The following is a 20,538-nucleotide window of genomic DNA, read 5'->3' on the forward strand; positions in this document are numbered from 1 at the left end:
GTATGCACTAGTTATTCCACTCACGATTTTATTGAGGGCTGAATGTCAGAGCTGCAACATGACGAATGCCACGCCAGGAATTAAACAATTGAACTCGGGCACATTATCGGAAACTAAAGTACAAGGCAATCCCTCAGTAGAAGAAACCGTGTAGGAATTGTGACGCCATCCACAAGCAAGAGTCAATAGGAATTTAAAAAGGGGCCTGCAAAGTCTACAAGAATGTGTTCCCGTGGCTGGCATGGAGTGAGATAGGACAGAGATGCCGGGGAGCTAACTGTCATCACGGACACTGCTCATAAGCCGCGACAAAAAGGCAGATTTCGCCATCAATCCCTGGCCAAAAATCATGTCTCCTAGTTAACAGTTTCCTGTACGAAACTCCTCAATGACTGGGAGAGAGGTCTTCCATGGACAACATCAGAACGCATCATAAACAGAGAGGTGATACCATAAGGAAAAATAGTTGCCTGACCCGGTGGTTTACGTATGCAACGCTGTTGGACAAATCGAACCACCTGGCGGAGAAGCGGGTCGGCGGCAACAGCAGCTGCTATGCGTGGGCATATAATTCGGAAACCCCCGACCATGGCCTGCGTTCCAATATCCAGATGGAACATAACAATTCTTCACAATCAGAGCAGGCTCAGGACCCACAGGAAGGCGGGACAAGACGTCCGCACTGGCGCGTTTAGACTTTGGTCGAAAATGGATTTCGTAATTGTAGCGAGACAAGAACAGCGTTCAGTGTTGTAGGCGGTGCGTTGCCTTGTCAGGAAAGAGAGTGTGAGCGTTAAACGAGGAAACCAGTGGTTTATGGTAGGTAGTAAGGTGGAACTTGGAGCCATATAAAGAAACATGACTTTTCTGGAGAGCACAGATTACAGCAAGAGCCGAGAGTAACATGGATGTACCAGAATGAGAGATTTAGAGGCGAAAGTAATAGGTCTTTCAGGCTGTCGGCATATCGATGCCCTAGAACCGCACACAGACCATACTGTGAGGGGTCAGTCGCCAAAACCATGAGCTGGTCAGGAGAGAAAGTATCTAAATAAGGGGCAGAGGGTAGTTTGGATTTCAGTATTTGAAAAGCATGTTCGCAATCCACGCTCCACCAAAAACCGCTCGGTATGCGACGGGTGGGGTATTGTGGCCGCCACCAGTAGAAATTTGTGGTAGTAAGCTACCTTTCGTAGGAAGGGCTGAATCCCTTTCGTGGACGAGGGGCAAGGCATAAACAACGAAGATGTGGTCTGGCAGCGAGCAAACACTATCCTTTGACACCTCGAACCTCAAATAAACAACAGAAGGTCGAAAAAAACTGAGATTTCGTGAGGCTACGTCATAAGCCTGTGGATTGTAAGACAGAAAACGAAATGTGCAAATTTTTCAAGTGTTCAGCTGTGGAGGAGCCCCTGACGTCAGTATCAGCCACATAATTGATGCAGCCTGGGGTAGGCCCAGTCATTTGCACTAAAAATCGTTGGAAAATTGCAGGGACGGCAGCCACACCAAAAGGATGTCAAAAGGAGTATTCAGAACCAGAACTCAGCGAGAGACTTCGTACACGGGAACCTACAGATACGCTTCAGACATATCAATTTTAGAAAATTACTGGCCACCCGATATTTTCGCCAACAGTTCCTCCTGGCGTGGGTGAAGATACGTACCCACGATCGAACTACGCGTTGACAGTAGTACTGAAGTCGCCACAGAGCACAGAGGCGAAGTTTCCCTGACAGCTTCCGATACAATCAGCAGAGACTTCCATCCACTAGCAAGGGGAAAAAAAATTCAGATGCCTCTGAGCACTATGAGACTTAATATCTGAGGTCATCAGTCCACTAGACTTACAACTACTTAGACCTAACTAACCTAAGGACATCACACGCATCCATGCCCGAGGCATTCGAACCTGCGACCGTAGCAGCAGCGCGATTCCGGACTGAAGGCCCTAGAACTGCTCGGCCGTAACAGCCGGCATCCACTAGCCATAACAGATTTTACAACCCTACAGATTTAAATCTGTCCCCTAGACTTAGAACTACTTGAACCTAACTAACCTAAAGACATCACACGCATCCATGCCCGAAGCATTCGAACCTGCGACCGTAGCAGCAGCGCGGTTCCGGACTGAAGGCCCTAGAACCGCTCGGCCACAACGGCCGGCACCCACTAGCCATAACAGATTGTACAATCCTAGAGATTTAAATCTGTCCAGTCCTGCTTTCGCTTGCTCTTTCAAGGCGACAGGAATATGACGCGCACGACAAAAACGAGGCCGAGACGTAGATTTCAAAGAAATATGAGCAGAAAAATTCGTAGGACACCCAATACCTTCCGGAAACAAGTCTGAAAACTCCTCACAAAGTGTTTCCAATTGAGAATACGGTATCTAATCAGTTGTGTCAGTAACAGAAAATCCAAGAACCTGAAATGCGTCCATCCTGAACAAGTTCTCAACACCGTCATCAGCAACCACTAAAAACGTAATAGAACGAATCACTAATTTGTAAGAATCAGATACTGTAAATTTTTCCTACAGCGCAGTGTCCTGTTTGTTATAACTGACTAGCTTCCGCATGATTGGTGTCAGCAGCTGCAAGCCTAAACTCACATAGGTTTGAGAATTCAATAACATCACCACAGCACCTGTGTCGACCTGTAGCCGAAGCATACATGACGCTATTAATAACTTGGGTGAAGTCACAAGCATTGGAGTCACATAATTTGTGCTCACGTCCATAATCTGAGCTGCCTTCGGCAAACGACACACGGAGGTGATGTGGCCTTGCTTCTGGCAAGCACCGCAACTAGCCCAGCGATTAGGGCACGCCGATCGTTCGTGCTGGACGGAACAGAAAGCACAAGACGAAAAGAAAGAAGGTTCATGCTGGACGCAACAGAAAGCACAAGACGGAAAGAAAGAAGGTTCGCGCTGGACGCAACAGAAAGCACAAGACGGAAACAGAAGGTTCATGCTTGACGGAACAGAAAGCACAAGACGGAAACAGAGAACGTTCGTGCTGGACAGAACAGAAAGCACAAGAGGAAACAGAGAAAGCCGACGCTGGCACTGTGGCGGTCGCGACTGCTTGGGCAGGTCTTGGTCTGCTCGGTGCTGGGCCCACATGTTTAACGCCGCCACTGCCGCTTCCCCGTGAAAGCTATCTGTCGTCCTACTGGGTGCACCTTTTGACACTGCTGCCACATCGCCCCACGCTTTAGTTTGATCACCTGTAGCCCGATAAACTTCAGAAGATTGTAGTATTTGCAAAACAACTTTTCACAGAGTGAAGTCTTCTGGTGCCCTTCCTTGTCTGGATCTAGACAGACAATTGCGTCACACACTATAGAGTCAACATAAGAGTAATTACGTGCATCATAATGAATTGACACTTACGGCTAAAGACGTGGAGATCGGTTGACTTCGGCACTGTATGTCTGGTTTGGTTGAGGCATCGGTAGAATTCAACTCGCGCCACTATGACATGCGTTCGTCTGCGGTGGTAGTCAGACAATAAACTGCACACGATATCAAAAAAAGAGCTGCCGGTACTTGTTAAGGGGTAAGCTGATACAGTAACTGATACCTTAGGAGGAATCCACGGGGTAATAAGGCTTCACACAAATTCGAGCCTGTCACACCGAAAGACAAAAAATGCTGTCTGGGTCTTGTTTCGTACGCTTCCCAGTCTTCGACTGAATCATCATATGGAGAAAACGTAGGTGGACAGACCGGTGGAATGGCACCCTGTCTGTTAATGGAAGCCGACAAAGTGGTCACTACCAAAATTAGCTGTTCAGTCTGGGCCATGAGCACGGCGTCCATAATGGCTAAGCCTCATGAAACGGCACTTAAAGACTACACATGCCTAACCCGTTCCAGCCTCGTCATCAATGTAACAAAGACGAAACCGATCCAAATAACGCAAACATGGCTTTATTCATAAACCTCGGAAATATAACGGAAAAAAGCCCCTCCACACTTAACAAGACAAAACCATCATACAGAAGTTGCAACATAAGCGATACACAGAACAGCTGGTGTGAGCGAATAAAAACTACACTGAAGAGCGAAAGAAACTGGTTCACCAACCTAACGTCGTGTAGGATCCCCGCGAGCACGCAGAAGTGCCGCAATACGACGTGGCATGGAGTCGACTAATGTCTGAAGTAGTGTTGGAGGGAAGTGATTGCATGAATCCTGCAGGGCTGTCCATAAATCCGTAAGAGTACGAGGGCGTGGAGATCTCTTCTGAGCAGCACGTTGCAAGACATCCCAGATATGCTGAATAATGTTCATGTTGCCGGCCGGAGTGGCCGAGCGGTTCTAGGCGCTTCAGTCTGGAACCGCGCGACCGCTACGGACGCAGGTTCGAATCCTGCCTCGGGCATCGAAGTGTGTCCTTAGGTTAGTTAGGTTTCAGTAGTTCTAAGTTCTAGGGGACTGATGACCTCCGCTGTTAAGTCCCATAGTGCTCAGAGCCATTTGAACCAATGTTCATGTTGGGGAGTTTGGTGGCCAGCGGAAGTGTTTAAGCTCAGAAGAGTGTTCCTGCAGCCACTCTGTAGCATCTCTGGGTGGGCATGCAGGGTTTCGCATTGCCCTGCTGAAATTGGCGAAGTCCGTCGGAATGCCCAATGGACTTGAATGGATGCAGGTGATCAGACAGGATCCTTACGTACTTATCACCTGTCAGAGTCGTATCTACACGGGCCAGGGATCTTATATCACTCCAGCTGCATGCGACCCACACCATTACAGAGCTAGCATCATCTTGAACAGTCTCATGCTGACATGCAGGGTCCATGGATTCATGAGGTTGTCTCCATATTCGTACACATCCATCCATCCGATTGAATTTAAAACGAGACTCGTCCGACCAGGAAAAATGTTTCCAGACATCAACAGTCTAATTTCGGTGTTGACAGGCCCAGGTGAGGTGTAAAACTTTGTGTCGTGCAGTCATCAAGGGTACACGAACTCCGAAAGCCCAAATGGATGATGTTTCGCTGAATCGCACGCTGACACATGTTGATGGCCCAGCATTGAAATCTGCAGCAATTTCCGGAAGGGCTGCACTTCTGTCACGTTGAACGATTCCCTTCAGTCGTCGTTGGTCCCGTTCTTGCAGGATTTTTTTTCCGGCCGCAGCGATATCGGAGATTTAATATTTTATCGGATTCCTGATATTCACGGTACACTCGTGAAATTGTAGTACGGGAAAAACCCCGCTTCGTCGCTACCTCGGAGATTCTGTGTCCCATCACTCATGCGCCGATTATAACGCCACGTTCAAACTCTCTTAAATCTTGGTAACCTGCCATTGTAGCAGCAGTAACCGATCTAACAATTGCGTCAGACCCTTGTTGTCTTATTTAGGCACTGCCGACCACGGGGCCGTATTCTGCCTGTTACATGTCTCTGTATTTGAATACGGATCCCTATAGAAGTTTCTCTGGCGCTTCAGTGTAAAAGAACATATGTGTGTAAATCTTATGGGACTTAACTGCTAAGGTCATCAGTCCCTATGCGTACACACTACTTAACCTAAATTATCCTAAGGACACACACACACACCCATGCCCAAGAGAGGTCTCGAACCTCTGCTGGGGCCAGCCGCACCGTCCATGACTGCAGCACCCAAGACCGCTCGGCTAATGCCGCGCGGCAAAAGAACATACTGAGCGTGTCAGCACTGCCGCGCGTTTATAGACGGCGCTGCGGAGACCGTGCCATTTTCACCTTTCCTCTAGGCGGCCTCTAGCGATCTGCCCACTGTGATATAGTTGGCGGTTGATTTAATTACACATGCGCGATGACACTACACCGGAGCACTGTCATTCACTCGCTCTAGTAGCAAGATTCAGCACATACATTTATAGCTCTTGTAGATTTAGAGAATATTTTTGACATGTTGAGGGACTACACTTTTTAAAATTTCGAATGTAACAGAGAAAAGTTATCTACAACTTGTACAGAAACTGAACCAGGAATATAAGAGTCGCTGGACATGAAAGGAAAGCACTAGTTGAAAACGGAGTATGGAGTAGAACATGACTGTGAACTATCGCCGATGTTATTTAATTTGTCCATTGAGCGAGCAATAAAGGAAGCCAAGGAAAAACCTAGAAAGAGAATTAAAGGTCAGGAACAAGAGATAAAAACTTCGTAATTTGCTGATTACATTTTAAATCTCTCTCATAGGCCTTCGAAGAACAATTGAATTGGGAGGATAGAGTCACGAAATGAGTTTTTAAGGTGTAATCAACAAAAGTAAAACTTCCAACGACCGACGTAGAGAGGGTCTAGTCAGGCAATAGCAAGAAAACATTTCTGAAAACGAGAAATTTGTTAAAGTAAAATACAAATTAAAATGTTAATAAGTCTTTGCTCATAGTATTTGTGTGGAGAGTAGCCTTGTACGGAAGTAAAACACGGACAATAACCAGCGCGGGAGAGAACAGAAGTATTCGAACCTTGGTGTTACAGAAGAATGTTGAAAATTAGCTAGGTAGATCATATAACTCTTGAATAGATATTTAGTCGAATTAGGGAAAGAGTACATCTGTGGTGCAACCTGAGTAAAAAAGTTGATAGGACACATCGTGAGACATCAAGGAATGGTCAGTTGGGTAATGGAAAGAAGTGTGTCTGGGTGTGTGTGGACGGTGCGGGCTGGAGAGAGAGACTGAGGCGTAGCTCCTCTACATCGTCCCTACTGAGATGAGAGACCTTTTAATAGGCGTTTAGTGTGTGAACCTTAACGCTTGATGATCACGAGGTAGATGAAGTTACGGAATTCTGATAGCACGGCAGTGAAGTAAGCAATGATGGACGGAGTAAGGAGGACATCAGAAGGGCATGGCAAAAATGGCATTCTGGCCAAGAGAAGTCTTACTAGCATCAAACATAAGCCTTAATTTAGGGAAGAAATTTCTAAGAATATACATCTGGAGTACAACATTGTATGGTAGTGTAACATGGACTGTGGGTAAACTGGAACAGAGGGAATCGAAGCATGAGAGACATGATGCTACAGACGAATATTAGGTGGACTGATAAGGTAAGGAATGAGGATGTTCTGCGCAGCATCGGTGAGGAAAGGAATGTGTGGAAAATACTGATAAGGAGAAGACACAGGATGATAAGACATCTGTTAAGGCATGAGGGAGTGACTTCCATGGTACTAGGGGGAGCTGTAGAGGCCAAATACTGTAGAGCAAGACAGAGATTGGAATACGTCAAGCAAATAATAGAGGACATGGTTGCAAGTGCTACTCTGAGATGAAGAGGTTGCTACCGCAGAGAAATTCGTGGAGGAGCCGTGAAATCAGATGGCTCGAGTCTATGTACACTCTTTGACATAAAACTCGACCGGCGGCCGGCCGCTTCAGAGGCTAAGTCCGCGCCGATCGCGACATGGGACAAAAAAACTGGCCAACTCGCTAATTCTCTAAGTCCGGTTATCTGCACAATCTGGCAACACTGTAGACTACGGCACTTCCTGGAGGAAAACTTGTCCCATGATAGAGAAACCCTAGGCTGATTACGCCTATGGTCTAGCGGTGGCGTGCGTTGTTTCTGTTCATAATGTCAGTGGATCGAGAGCAGCTGGCGTAAGATCTTTTTATAGCCTCTTCTGTCTGAATGCTGGAGACGTGAATGTAATGGTAGCGCAGATTCAATCTATTTCGCTTTCTGACACACCGATATCAAAATTTTATTCACTAACGATTTTGCGACAGATTTCCTGCAGACTGTCCTCCTCTGGACGCCGTATGCGGCAAAGCTCCGGGATCCACTGGCTGGCTACCGGCAGCGGCCGTGGCGACAGCAGCGGCGCTGCACTCCCCCGTTCTTTATCGAAAACGCCTGCTACCGCTCATCGCTTTTGATGATTTAAAACGCTTTATTATTAAATGTTGCTCCACAGAAAATTTCTACAATTTCCATTCACGCTCAAAAGCAACGGAGACAGGCGCCCTGATTAGTAGGCGCGTATTATATTACATTAATCGGCAAGAGCTGAGTATAGCCCGAAATTAATTTTATGGACTGGGACGAAATTAAACCACCTCGCTACATTCGATGAATTTATAGATGCTTCATATCTCGTTTCTTTTCCTTTCAAACTCAATTATTTGTGCAACTTTTGGTCAATGTTCGGATGTTTTCGTCAAGCCAGAGTGAGCGTCTGTGGTGTAAAGTGTATTACAGTTCTCGTTTCATTCCTTAAGGGACGTCTATGCGATAAACTGTGTGAATACTTTGCAATGCACGCTCTGTAGCAGTGCAGGAACACTGCACATTTAGAGTTCCATGTATGGGTTCATGAAGTATTTAATGTTGATCGGAAGTGATAGTTAAAGTCATCAGATTTAAACCAGAAAAAATTGTCGTTTTGGAGGTTTCAGAGAACGGAAAGGAATTGCTAACGCCGGTGTTAGAAAACATCTACAGTTAAATGCTATTGCAAAAATTTAGAAGAAGGGAACTATATTAATCAACATGTGCACTTCATAAACAACCTAATGACATGTTAGACCTATATGACGAACAAAGCTCAAATTTATATCGTTGACAGTCGGTTTGAATCTTTTCAGGATCTATTTCACAGTGAAGCACCTTGGCATTTGCAAAGCAGACATCCATGATATGAACTTAATTTACTAAGTCGAAATCGAACGAAGATTGATGTTTAAAGGCATTCTTCAGATTTCGTATAAGGAATTTTTACTAGCAGTTTGCAGCTCCATTAATTAAAATGGAAAATAAAAGGTTGTAGTCAGCGGCTTCCACCGAGATTGGAACTGCTATGTCATATAATACGAGCTCCGCAACGCACAAGGGAACCTCTTTTTTTTTCAATTTCGCTTTTTTCCTTTTCCTTTTTTTTAACATTACCCCTTTTTTCTCTCTTATTTTAAAGCCCCTTAGGAAAATGGCACTAAAAAAAGAAACTAAGTGCCACCGCCACTTTTCATCCTATAACAAAAAAAAAAATCTGGTCCACTTCAGGTGTTGGCTCCTGACTAAACCTACCCCAGAGAGCTGCCTATATACCAGGGGAAATATGGGAATTCAACGTTAGGGCTATCCTTACAAACAAAACAAAATCTTCCTTTTTCTGAATTTTATTTTTATTTTCATTTTTCTGTTTATTTTTGTTGTGTAATTGATCAGACGCCTTCTGCGCCCCGCTGGTAATATGTTGAGTCACGTCTTCTCGAAATTGATGTGTTCCATTCAATACTTCAGAAATGTTTGTTGGTTCAAACAGGAAACCTTCTTCACTCTTGGCTTAACACATTCCAGCTGCGAGGCGGGTCGTGGAAACCACTCCCAAGGAAGGTCGAGATAAATTGTCTGTATTTTGGGTGACGGACAACGACATAATGACGGTCGTTGAGGTATGTCCAACAATCGAGTACAGAGTCTACAGTTTGTCCAAATAGGTAGTGAATGGCATGTCCGCGAATCCTGTTCACAGCATTGGTCTTTGTCCGAGAAAAATAGTCACGTCCCGGAACTAACAATGAAAGGGGAGTATTCCGATTCAGAATGCCCCGCGTTAGAAAAGCCACAATACGACGAATAACTTCTGAGCTAACGACACACTGGCGACAACAGATGGACTATAGTCACTGCGATTTTGCCTGAGCCTCAAAACGCAACCTTAAAACACACAAACAGGTGTTACTTATGTGAAGAACGCCGTTCTTGGAGTCCATAAATTAAATATACTTTCTAAGTGTCTCATCTTACAGTGGATTATATCGTACGAGTCTTCGATGTGGAAAACAAATGTCAAGTGAATTTAGCGAGGTAATGCCGGCCTACATCCGGAAGTAAATGCACTATCAGAGTGTTGCCAAATACTTGCTACGACGCTGCCATTTCTCGGCTCTCTTACGACGCAGCTCTTCAGCGAAATGCTTGCTGTGATTCTCCAATACGGTTCTTCAGAGTGGAGACGCGCGCGCACGTTTGTTTTTTATGCGGCGTTCTCCCCTGATGGTTTCTGATGTCGCCTTGTGGGCTATGTATACATTTGAGAATTCAATTATCATTAATCCAGAATGATACAAGCTTCAGCTTCCGGCGTGGAAGAAGGCTGTTGACACCGACATTATACCATTTCAACGTAGAGAAAGCAAAACGGGTCATTCAATGTTTCTCATTCAACATAAAGCATGTGAGATAATTTTCCGTAACGTTCATAATCATCTAAAAATACAAATGAAGTAAAAATACATCGGAAGCTTATTCGAATTGAATATAATGTAAGATACCAAACGCTTTGCACCTCGCTGTCGAATTTGTCCACGTGCAATCTTTTGCAGCATACACATAGAATGTCATGATTACCACGAGAATGAAGAAATATGTTGGTAAGGATAGAAGCAAGAAGAGACACAATCAACAAATATTCGATTCCTCATGGCATTCATTTCATTTGAGACGTAAGAAGAGGTAAAGCGGGATATTACTTTCGTTAACACGAAAGATATGCCGCACATATTGATAACGAGGAAGTCTGCGTCTTCATACGTTTCCTCCTTGAAATATGTATGCTCTATTATATACTAAGTAACCTGATCATTGTTTCAGTGATTGTTTGACCCCGTAACGATGAACAGATTCCAAATGCATGTCCCTGCATGAAAGTAGCTGTTCGAACCCTTCCTGGGTTGTTTTTTGTGTTTTATTGCTTGGAATTCCTGAAGCAGACCACTGTGCCTTCCCCCCTCCTGGGTTGGGACTCATAACTTAACCGATTTTTTTCCAATGGCATAATTTATTCAGACAGCATCAGCACAAGACTATCAAACAAAGCCTTCCATTTACAGTTGCAACACTCTAACCAGCACCGACCGAAGTGTAATCCACGGTCATGGTCCGAAATTAGCAGCTGTCTGCTACTGTGGCAAAATCCGTACTACACTATCGATTCCGCAGTACCATTTTATCTGGTAACACTGTGTAGTTGCAGAGTTGTGCCAGCATGTCTGTCCTCACACTGTCAACTTTATGTACCTCACTTCTCCTGTAGCGTTGATCACGAGGAGCCGAAGTAAATGAGTGTATTCTGCATGACGTAACATTCAGTATTCCCTTCTTTCATAGCCACTCTTCATGTGCACCGATACTAAATAGGGATGTGAAAACTCTTGAAAGTGAGAGAATGACAATAATAATCGTAACAAGAACAAGCAAATAATGAATGATGTTTATTCCAACGCAGAACGAGAATAGCTTTAAATATAAAAATCTATATCTATATCCATATCTATTGATCTTTGAGTTGGCACAATGCAAATATATTCTTAGCATTTAGTTACTGAATTTAGTTCTGTATGTTTGCAGAGAAAAGGAAAAGTCGGTACTCCTCGCTAGTAACATGTGAGCATGTTTGAACTAGAAATACGAGTAATATGACAAAGAGTTCAGCACTCACTGGGAATAGAGCCCCACACATATCGTTGCTGACTACACACAAAGAGACGTCAGCTACCGAATTTTTCTCCACCAGCTGCTCAGAATAACATCTTGAACTTACAGTCATCTCACAAATAGTTCTGTGTCTCACTGGGAGTTAAAAACGTCAGATATCGTTAGTGTTGACAACGAATGAAAATACATTAAAAATCAAAATATTTATCCACCAGCAGATAGGTGTTCCCATGCTAGAGCTTGATAATACATAATTAAATCTTTAGTGCCGGGCCAGCATTCGATCCCATTGTGGAGATGTTGAGGAATCTGCAGTTTTGAACAAACAACAAATTGTAGCCAAGCTGTATTGTCACGAAGGGATCAAATTCCGCGTTAAGGACGGTCTGAGTTGCATTCCCAGGTCAGAACCAATTTTATCGACATACAGAAGCTCAGATAAAAGATGGAATAAGTGTCCTGTGACCATACATAGCGTTTGTTTCGTCACTTGAAATAAATATCTAGTATAAGAAAGGTTACTGGTGATAGAGTTTCGCCGGCCGCGGTGGTCTAGCGGTTCTAGGCGCTCAGTCCGGAACCGCGCGACTGCTACGGTCGCAGGTTCGAATCCTGCCTCGGGCATGGGTGTGTGTGATGTCCTTAGGTTAGTTAGGTTTAACTAGTTCTAAGTTCTAGGGGACTAATGACCTCAGAAGTTGAGTCCCATAGTGCTCAGAGCCATTTGAACCATTTTTTTTATAGAGTTTCTACATGTTGCCACTCCAGACTTTATTGTGGTTCAACCTACCGTCTACTTGGTAGAGAAGGAATATCATCTTTAATGTGAATTTTCAGACCACACTGCCATTATATCTTCTTCACTTGGTGTAGCCAGGAGAGAATGGAATCTGTCTCTCCCTATCTAAAATCATTGATAGAAGTGGGAATCGTACCCAGAGCATAGGTATAACAACCTACCATCCGTCCAACAGACGACGAAATCCTCTTCTCTGCGACTCATTTTTCTATCGTAACGCCGTTGCGCCACACTGGATGAGAATTCTGACACACAGGCTCCCTGTAGTAATTTGGAGCATGTTCAGTAAATTCATTTACTTGGTTGACCGAATCACCATGAACTAGCTGCCTCGGCTACCCAGTGCATACATTCGACTCTATTTTGTAATCACCGAAAATAAAATCACGTAATCGCCACCTACACAGAACTGCCAACAGTGTAGGATGCAGAAGTTTAAATAGGTGTTCCTTTCCACTTGAGCTATTCTATTGCGCTATCTGTTTGTAGAAAACGTCGTTCAGTCCAAAAGAAAAGCTGTAACTGTTTGTCTCTCAGAAGTCGAGACCTGGCCATACGCATAATCTCACAGTGCTGTGGAATCCAAAAGTTCTGGAGGAATAGTTGTCGAGCTCTGGAGCTGTTGTAGCTACGTGTGAGCTAGTAGCATAGATGAGATGTCGCGAGTTCGAATACATTCAGTGCTACATTTTTTAAAACGCAATTCTGCTGTCTGCTGAAGTTACCAATCTAATGGAACTTTGAACATAATTCCCTTCACTTCTCAACCCAAAGTAGTCGCATGTGGAAAAAGGGCTAACTACTGTGACATTTTGTTCTATTCAGGTTTAATAGACACCAGGCAGCAGATGCATCTCGAAGATGTGTAGGGAGAGCACATCGTGTCATAATATGTCAAAAAAGTATTTTCTACATTAGCTGTCGTGTGGTAGTGAGATTGTATTCTTCTTCAAACTTTGTTTGACAGCTTTAACTGTATTATAAGAAATGAAATAAAACTAACTACGATAACCTTACGACGAAAGTCTGTTTTAATAAAACCGAGTATCTGTACACAAGCGTGCCTCTATCGACACGAATTAGTAAAATACTACTCACTTAGATTTTGATTGGGTCTGTGTTTAATTGGTATGCTGTGTCATACTCAAGAGGTATGCTAATGTGACATTTCATAAATATAGTTACGTATTCCTAGAAACCCAAAATTCGCTTGTCAGCAGCGGAAAGAGGTGTTACCTGTTGTGCAGCATTGTAAGTTTTTCAACATTGCACTATGAGCCGAAAGTATTTTCTTGCGATTTCCTTATTGATGTTTGATCCGACTGCTTGTAGCTCTTTCACAGAAAGGATAAAAACGTTGCAATCAGTGAGACTGGAACAGCGAACCATAATAGACACTTTTCCACAGGTCAGCATGTTACCACAGAGCTGACGAAGAGGTATGAGTCTGAGCTTCCTCTTACGAGGGCAATAGTGCCTAGAACTCGTAAACCGCTGTTTAAAGGTCGAGATTAGTTGCGGTTTCCACCTGCAACGACTTTCCTGGGCTGAAAACCGTAAATTTACAATCTTTTGTTACACTTCAAGCGATAATAACTCAAATTATTCAATGGAAATGACAGGTAAAATCAAGTGAACTTTGAGGCTCAATTCCATGCACACCAGGAAGTAACTCGTCGATCACAGAGTTGCCAAACATACGTTGCCTTGTTGCCAAATCTCAGTTACAGCACCAGCAGGAAGAATACGAACCGATGTGATCCCACAGCGGGCTGGGTAGTGACCATAGCTGGTGTCTCCAAGTCGTGGCTGCTACTCAAAACTAAGAAACTCATTCACAGGCGTTTTCGTGCCTCGCCGATGGTCGTGCACAACAAACGAATAAAAAAAAAAGTATGTGTGTGTGTGTGTGTGTGTGAGAGAGAGAGAGAGAGAGAGACAGAGAGAGAAATAAAAAAGAACGAGAGAGTGTAAAAAATTGTTTTAAAGAAATTGAATCATGGTATTTAAAGAAATCTTTTATTAAAATGACACAGTCCACTTCATTACGAAATATTGTATTCATGATGTATGGATCAAGAATTAATTTAATCTAATCACATCATATTGATGACTAGCCATGAAGAGTCATGAATTACCGAAATTTTTGCCAATACCAGTAACCAAATCTAAACTTGAAAAGAAAGAACTACAATTTTTGTAATAAACCGTGACTCCCATCAAGACCCTTTCGTCCCTGTTATCTAACCACGAAAGATGTCTGATATACCTCCATTCTGAAGTAACAAAGTGTGCATGCATTTAAAGATGAAGTGCATGATGCGAATTTCTGTGACGGAGATACGAACCCAGCACGTAATCGGATTATTAACTAAGAAAAATCAAATGTTACGTATCGGTTTTTCTTACGAGCCGTTAGGAGTCTGAATCTAAAATAAGGATCCAAACTTTTGTGGCTAAGCGACAATCGAACTGCACTCCTACCGTGCATCCACGAATATAGCTTAAGTATCAGTTGCTTACTCACGAACAGTAAGATGTGTGCGTGTTTGACCAGAAATAAAGGCACCTGTTGCGATTGTTGGCAACACATGAACAGACATTAAAAATGCGCGTTAATTTTCATTAGCAGGTGGGTGTGCACTTGATAACGCTTGAAATGAAATTATGAATATTTTTGTACTGTATCAGGGTTCAGACCCACATACTTACCTTTGGAGGAGACCTAGAGAAGATTGCAGTCTTGGGAAAAGGAACGAAATGATTGAACTATACTGTCCCGAGAGATTCAGATACTCGAAAGAGGAGATACGAATTCGAATCACAGTCCAGCACCAAATTTTTCAACGTCTCTAGTTTAATCAAGTACAAGTAAAATAAGAGCCCTGTCCCTTTAAATGGCTATCGGTTCATCAAATAAAATAAAATTTTCTAATGTAAGTAAGCTTACTGGCGACTGTATTTCTGTTTACCATGACTTCCGCTATGTCATTTTCAAACGTAAACCGGCTCTGCCCAGTTGGTAATGAAGGAACGTGATGTTTAATGCGAATTCTGGATTATAACGTCTTTCTCTTGAGGTTACCAGAGGTAAAATAAATCTGTTTGTGCCCCTTAAAAGTAAATGCCTGAACCCACGCATTGCACCTGTGATAGTTCGTTCCACCAGACCATTGTGGCCACATTTCCCAGCCCCTGGAGTGTGCTGTAACGGCTGATGTGCTTAGCTTACAAAATTAGTCACGGTGGAAAAAATGCGAGTCTATTAAATGGTTAAGTAGAAGCAAGCTTCTGACGCAGGGATTATGCTATTCTCATGTCAGCAGGATGTAAAGACTCTTCTAGGCATCATAGGCTGAATGTGAAGCCATTTTGAATTTTCACAAATTCAGCAAATTTATTAGTTCAAGAAAATCCACTGTGAAGTGTGAGGTTGCCGGATAATTCGATTATTACTGTCATTTTTACTATCATTTTATTCATACCGCTGCTGGAACACAAGTGCTTGAAGATCATTTAATGCCTTTTGGTCACTATAGAAGTAGTTTCCCAAGAACAGGTTCTTTCCCTGTCTACGGAATCCGTTTCATGTTAATATCAAACATCAGCAATTTCTCGTAGATTACATTTTAATGAAAGATTTCTTTAAATACCATGATTCAATTTCTTTACAACAATTTTTACACTCTCTCTCATTCTTTTTTATTTCTCTCTCTCTCTCTCTCTCTCTCTCTCTCTCACACACACACACACACACACACACACACACACACACACACATTCTTTTTTTTTTATTTGTTTGTTGTGCCCGACTATCGGCGAGGCACGAAAATGCCTGTGAATGAGTTTCTTAGTTTTGAGTACACTTACGAAAGAAATATAAAAACAACTATGAGAGTTACTGACTTATGATGCTTAGTTTGCAGTCAGTTCTGAGTATTATTAGTAACTACGCTCCAGTCCCTAAACCTAGTTACAGAAATGCGAATCAGACGCATTACGTATTCCAGGCCGTAGCAGCCGCGACTTGGAGATACCAGCTATGGTCACTTCCAAGCCCGCTGTAGGATCACATCGGTTCGTATTCTTCCTGCCGGTACTGTAACTGAGATTTGGCAACAAGGCAACGTATGTTTGGCAACTCTGTGATCGACGAGTTACTTCCTGGTGTGCATGGAATTAAGCCTCAAAGTTCACTTGATTTTACCTGTCATTTCCATTGAATAATTTGAGTTATTATCGCTTGAAGTGTAACAAAAGATTGTAAATTTACGGTTTTCAGCCCAGGAAAGTCGTTGCAGGTGGAAACCGCAACTAATCTCGACCTTTAAATAGCGGTTTACGAGTTCTAGGCACTATTGCCCTTGTAAGAGGAAGCTCAGACTCATACCTCTTCGTCAGCTCTGTGGTAACATACTGACCTATGAAAAAGTGTCTATTATGGTTCGCAGTTCCAGTCTCACTGATAGCAACGTTTTTATCCTTTCTGTGAAAGAGCTACAAGCAGTCGGATCAAACATCAATAAGGAAATCGCAAGAAAATACTTTCGGCTCATAGTGCAATGTTGAAAAACTTACAATGCTGCACAACAGGTAACACCTCTTTCCGCTGCTGACAAGCGAATTTTGGGTTTCTAGGAATACGTAACTATATTTATGAAATGTCACATTAGCATACCTCTTGAGTATGACACAGCATACCAATTAAACACAGACCCAATCAAAATCTAAGTGAGTAGTATTTTACTAATTCGTGTCGATAGAGGCACGCTTGTGTACAGATACTCAGTTTTATTAAAACAGACTTTCGTCGTAAGGTTATCGTGGTTAGTTTTATTTCATTTCTTATAATACAGTTAAAGCTGTCAAACAAAGTTTGAAGAAGAATACAATCTCACTACCACACGACAGCTAATGTAGAAAATACTTTTTTGACATATTATGACACGATGTGCTCTCCCTACACATCTTCGAGATGCATCTGCTGCCTGGTGTCTATTAAACCTGAATAGAACAAAATGTCACAGTAGTTAGCCCTTTTTCCACATGCGACTACTTTGGGTTGAGAAGTGAAGGGAATTATGTTCAAAGTTCCATTAGATTGGTAACTTCAGCAGACAGCAGAATTGCGTTTTAAAAAATGTAGCACTGAATGTATTCGAACTCGCGACATCTCATCTATGCTACTAGCTCACACGTAGCTACAACAGCTCCAGAGCTCGACAACTATTCCTCCAGAACTTTTGGATTCCACAGCACTGTGAGATTATGCGTATGGCCAGGTCTCGACTTCTGAGAGACAAACAGTTACAGCTTTTCTTTTGGACTGAACGACGTTTTCTACAAACAGATAGCGCAATAGAATAGCTCAAGTGGAAAGGAACACCTATTTAAACTTCTGCATCCTACACTGTTGGCAGTTCTGTGTAGGTGGCGATTACGTGATTTTATTTTCGGTGATTACAAAATAGAGTCGAATGTATGCACTGGGTAGCCGAGGCAGCTAGTTCATGGTGATTCGGTCAACCAAGTAAATGAATTTACTGAACATGCTCCAAATTACTACAGGGAGCCTGTGTGTCAGAATTCTCATCCAGTGTGGCGCAACGGCGTTACGATAGAAAAATGAGTCGCAGAGAAGAGGATTTCGTCGTCTGTTGGACGGATGGTAGGTTGTTATACCTATGGTCTGGGTACGATTCCCACTTCTATCAATGATTTTAGATAGGGAGAGACAGATTCCATTCTCTCCTGGCTACACCAAGTGAAGAAGATATAATGGCAGTGTGGTCTGAAAATTCACATTAAAGATGATATTCCTTCTCTACCAAGTAGACGGTAGGTTGAACCACAATAAAGTCTGGAGTGGCAACATGTAGAAACTCTATAAAAAAAATGGTTCAAATGGCTCTGAGCACTATGGGACTCAACTTCTGAGGTCATTAGTCCCCTAGAACTTAGAACTAGTTAAACCTAACTAACCTAAGGACATCACACACACCCATGCCCGAGGCAGGATTCGAACCTGCGACCGTAGCAGTCGCGCGGTTCCGGACTGAGCGCCTAGAACCGCTAGACCACCGCGGCCGGCGAAACTCTATCACCAGTAACCTTTCTTATACTAGATATTTATTTCAAGTGACGAAACAAACGCTATGTATGGTCACAGGACACTTATTCCATCTTTTATCTGAGCTTCTGTATGTCGATAAAATTGGTTCTGACCTGGGAATGCAACTCAGACCGTCCTTAACGCGGAATTTGATCCCTTCGTGACAATACAGCTTGGCTACAATTTGTTGTTTGTTCAAAACTGCAGATTCCTCAACATCTCCACAATGGGATCGAATGCTGGCCCGGCACTAAAGATTTAATTATGTATTATCAAGCTCTAGCATGGGAACACCTATCTGCTGGTGGATAAATATTTTGATTTTTAATGTATTTTCATTCGTTGTCAACACTAACGATATCTGACGTTTTTAACTCCCAGTGAGACACAGAACTATTTGTGAGATGACTGTAAGTTCAAGATGTTATTCTGAGCAGCTGGTGGAGAAAAATTCGGTAGCTGACGTCTCTTTGTGTGTAGTCAGCAACGATATGTGTGGGGCTCTATTCCCAGTGAGTGCTGAACTCTTTGTCATATTACTCGTATTTCTAGTTCAAACATGCTCACATGTTACTAGCGAGGAGTACCGACTTTTCCTTTTCTCTGCAAACATACAGAACTAAATTCAGTAACTAAATGCTAAGAATATATTTGCATTGTGCCAACTCAAAGATCAATAGATATGGATATAGATATAGATTTTTATATTTAAAGCTATTCTCGTTCTGCGTTGGAATAAACATCATTCATTATTTGCTTGTTCTTGTTACGATTATTATTGTCATTCTCTCACTTTCAAGAGTTTTCACATCCCTATTTAGTATCGGTGCACATGAAGAGTGGCTATGAAAGAAGGGAATACTGAATGTTACGTCATGCAGAATACACTCATTTACTTCGGCTCCTCGTGATCAACGCTACAGGAGAAGTGAGGTACATAAAGTTGACAGTGTGAGGACAGACATGCTGGCACAACTCTGCAACTACACAGTGTTACCAGATAAAATGGTACTGCGGAATCGATAGTGTAGTACGGATTTTGCCACAGTAGCAGACAGCTGCTAATTTCGGACCATGACCGTGGATTACACTTCGGTCGGTGCTGGTTAGAGTGTTGCAACTGTAAATGGAAGGCTTTGTTTGATAGTCTTGTGCTGATGCTGTCTGAATAAATTATGCCATTGGAAAAAAATCGGTTAAGTTATGAGTCCCAACCCAGGAGGGGGGAAGGCACAGTGGTCTGCTTCAGGAATTCCAAGCAATAAAACACAAAAAACAACCCAGGAAGGGTTCGAACAGCTACTTTCATGCAGGGACATGCATTTGGAATCTGTTCATCGTTACGGGGTCAAACAATCACTGAAACAATGATCAGGTTACTTAGTATATAATAGAGCATACATATTTCAAGGAGGAAACGTATGAAGACGCAGACTTCCTCGTTATCAATATGTGCGGCATATCTTTCGTGTTAACGAAAGTAATATCCCGCTTTACCTCTTCTTACGTCTCAAATGAAATGAATGCCATGAGGAATCGAATATTTGTTGATTGTGTCTCTTCTTGCTTCTATCCTTACCAACATATTTCTTCATTCTCGTGGTAATCATGACATTCTATGTGTATGCTGCAAAAGATTGCACGTGGACAAATTCGACAGCGAGGTGCAAAGCGTTTGGTATCTTACATTATATTCAATTCGAATAAGCTTCCGATGTATTTTTACTTCATTTGTATTTTTAGATGATTATGAACGTTACGGAAAATTATCTCACATGCTTTATGTTGAATGAGAAACATTGAATGACCCGTTTTGCTTTCTCTACGTTGAAATGGTATAATGTCGGTGTCAACAGCCTTCTTCCACGCCGGAAGCTGAAGCTTGTATCATTCTGGATTAATGATAATTGAATGTCTCAAATGTATACATAGCCCACAAGGCGACATCAGAAACCATCAGGGGAGAACGCCGCATAAAAAACAAACGTGCGCGCGCGTCTCCACTCTGAAGAACCGTATCGGAGAATCACAGCAAGCATTTCGCTGAAGAGCTGCGTCGTAAGAGAGCCGAGAAATGGCAGCGTCGTAGCAAGTATTTGGCAACACTCTGATAGTGCATTTACTTCCGGATGTAGGCCGGCATTACCTCGCTAAATTCACTTGACA

Source organism: Schistocerca piceifrons, chromosome 2 (assembly GCF_021461385.2).
Source record: "Schistocerca piceifrons isolate TAMUIC-IGC-003096 chromosome 2, iqSchPice1.1, whole genome shotgun sequence".
NCBI lineage: Eukaryota > Metazoa > Arthropoda > Insecta > Orthoptera > Acrididae > Schistocerca > Schistocerca piceifrons.